At 40.4% G+C, this 3,443-nt stretch overlaps 1 pseudogene; it reads left to right on the top strand.

Annotated features, from left to right (window-relative positions):
- Positions 1-253: 253 nt before the first annotated feature.
- Positions 254-373, top strand: LOC129904802 (5S ribosomal RNA; annotated as a pseudogene).
- Positions 374-3,443: the final 3,070 nt, after the last annotated feature.

Genomic DNA, 3,443 nt, shown 5'->3' with positions numbered 1-3,443 from the left:
AATCCTTAGAGTTGGCTGCCAAGTGGTGTCGAAATTCCCTCACCCATTGGCCCATATAGCCATTCTGTAGTTTGCTATCATTAACCGGTACTATGTTGAAGACCTATGGCATTCAAGTGCGCCATCAGTTAGTAATTAGCTAATCCTGCTGGTTTTCCTTAAGCCTTTTTTACAATCCCCTCAACGTAACTTATAGTACCCTAGGTACATAATCCCATGTCATTTCTCCATCGCTAGTTCAAATCCTTCCATCTCGCGCGATCATACCAGCACTAATGCACGAAATTCTATCAGAATTTTGAAGTTAAGCATGCCTGGGCGAGAGTAATGCTGGGATGGGTGACCTCCCTGGGAAGTCTTCGTGTCGTGTTTCATTATAATCCTTGAAATAATGTATGGGGCACTCAACTTAGCCCAAGATTTACCTTAGCGTGGTCTCGCTAGTCCTCATATTTTGCCTTTCCCTTTCCTCTGTTATCTTACAACCAATATAGGGGTAGATCTTTAGTTCCACTATGACCACGTCCCTAGTCCCCTACTGTATTCACCCCTTTTGTACACACCCATTCATTAGGGTTGGCTACTGAGTAGCGCTAAAGTTCATTCATATAGTGACCTTTATAGCCGCTTTGAGTTCTATCTGTCATTAGCTGGCATAATCGCGAAGAAGTTTGGCATATGAGCTTGCCATCTTGTAGTAATCAGCTAGTTCTTCCCTTCTTACTTAATCCATTTTACACTTTTCTTACCCCAACTGGTAATACTTTAGATTTGTTATCTTGTGTCTTTCTTTACCTTTACGAGAATGTGAGAAGGTGCTCAACTTAACCTGAGAAATATCCTAGTGTCGTTTGCTAGGTCTCATGTGTTACCCTGCTGTTTCCTCCCTTATTCTACCATCGATGTCGGGGTAGATCTTTGGTCCAACCGTGGTCATGTCTTACTTTGTCCGTAGTATTAATTCCATCCCTATAGTTCGGCTTAACCTATCCCCGTATCTCTCAGTAGGGTATCCAAAATATCATAACGGTATTGTCATTATTGGATCCCTATTCATTTTTTCCCCGTACTTCCTCACTTAGCTTGATATCTATATATACATATTCGTAGGTCGTACAACCCTTCGGACACAACTTGTAGGAGGTAGACGTAGTCTTTCCGTCTCCTGGTTTATTCTACTATACACATCTTATTCACATTGAAACTTGCTTGTCCCATCTTGTTATACTTCTTTCTTTTCCCTTATTTACTCTTTGCTCTTCTCATCCCCTATCATAGGAGGTTTCTTGTTCCATTTTCCTTGGTTATTTATCTATCGCAACATCATTTGTGACCAACTCTATAGCCAACATTTTGGCTTTTGGAATAGCATGATGTCATTATCCTTCGTAGTGTCCCTTAAGTTATTCGATATCCTTTCATTGTTATGCCTTTTTATTTTTATACGCACCCACCTTCTAGTGTTATGTCATTCAAGGTCTTGTTTAAATCTTCTTAACACTGCCTTACATTGCATTCCGACTTCCATTCCATTATCGGTGACTTCTAGACCTTCCTGAGTTAGTTCAGTCCGGGTTCTTATTGAAACTTAAACATCCCTCTCAAACATATTATCCTATAAATTGCCTTCACCTCACCCTTGCCACTCTTTCATTGACTTCCCCCCTTTAGAGGGTACTTATATCCTTATCTCCTTCCCCAATTTAAATGGTACTGTATCATATCCCCATCTTTCTGTATATTTTATAACCTGGTTATCCACGCACAAAACCTTGGCTAAATCACGAAGCATCAAGAACCTTTTCATACATAGTGCGACACCTCATCTATTAATCTATACTTGAGTAATGGGACTCATGGAACAACTTGCCCAAGGCCACATTCTACTTATCTTCATCAAAATTTAATTAGTACTTGTAGTCGTTCTAATTTCAATTAGGCGGTGCTAGTATTCCGATGACAACTGTTCAAGGTTTTCTTGAAGTAGTAGCTCTATCCCAACCTATATCCTTTGTTTCTTGGGGTGAATGTAAGTTGCACCATTTATTCCCTAAGTCCACCGTCTTTGCTTGTAAGGGTTCCATTATTTTTGGGGCGACATTGTGTACACGCGTCATTCCTTTATAACTTATGCCCCTTGCCCTTACTGTGTCCCCAACACAGTCTTCTAACTTAGTCAACGTATACTAAGTGTGCCTTACTAGTGGTCCTACTTTATCCCTGTATAATTGTATCACACCATTCAATTCATACTTACATATCCCCCTTTTAGTTCGTACTTATATTCAGTTCCTGACATCTCTTTGAGGTGCTTCTATTAGAAGTTCTTTCCCCAATTAGTCGGTGGAGAACTATAAACTATTACCGTAACCCCTTTTCCAACCGTTGTTGGAAGAAACTAGAACCTCTTAAACATCACAATACTTCTTTTAATACTTGACCTACTTGGTCTCCTTCTGAATTTATCCTCGAGTTATGAACAACTTATCTAGTTTACAACTAGCAGTTGGGGCTTGGTACTTTTTCAAAAAGACTGAAACTCAATCGCGGGACTTCTTATCCCTCAACCTGAGCCCCCTGTTTTTCCTACGGCACAAATACGGCTGGAGAAACCGCAGTCTGAACTTTAGTGCTCGAATAGGCTTTTGCTTCTCCAAAATAACATTCTCCAAGTAAAAATGGTACCCCTTATCGACTACATAAAGGGTACATCTTAAAGCTTTAGTTAAATATAATAGGGGTACTTGGTATCAATTTCCAAGACATCTTACGAATCTATGTTTCATTCCCTTTTCTTATTCTTGGAAAATTTCGGCAGAGTTTCCTCTATACTTCTTACTTATCCCAAACCTGCATGCAGAAAATACCAACAATGCCTCACGGGGCCAACACATATATATATTCATATCATATCACGGCCACACAGGGCTTCCAATATCATCTCATATCACAGCCACACAGGGCTTTCAATATCAATAATAGTATGAAAATAATGGACTTACCCCGTATGTCCAACTTTGAGCTGCATTTGTTGCCCTTCCCTGTCTACTTTCCTTTCAGGTTTTGCCTTTACATTTCAATCATACGTCAATACCTTACCCAACAGATATCTCCCGTCCCTTTCCTTACTTGCGTGCTTCGTAACTTCCCATGTCGGTAATTACTTTCTTCTGTTGATGTCGTCCTTTTGCTAAAAGCCAAGGTTAGTATAAGAAATTGTCCTATGACTCGGGTCTATAGAAAGATCTTAGATGTGGAAGAAAAGTAACATCCGAAATGTCCTATAGCCTCATGTTTATAGATGTGGCGCACAACACATCGATACACAAGACTCTACTAGGCACGGTCTGTAGATAATCTAAGGACGAACTGCTCTGATACTACTTCTGTCACGACCCAACCCCATAGGCCGCGACTGGGGTCCGACCTGGACCCCCTGTATA

Source organism: Solanum dulcamara, chromosome 9, assembly GCF_947179165.1.
Source record: "Solanum dulcamara chromosome 9, daSolDulc1.2, whole genome shotgun sequence".
NCBI classification, from domain to species: Eukaryota; Viridiplantae; Streptophyta; class Magnoliopsida; order Solanales; family Solanaceae; genus Solanum; species Solanum dulcamara.
Note: the sequence above shows the minus strand (reverse complement) of the source record. Positions and strands in the feature narration are given on the sequence as shown.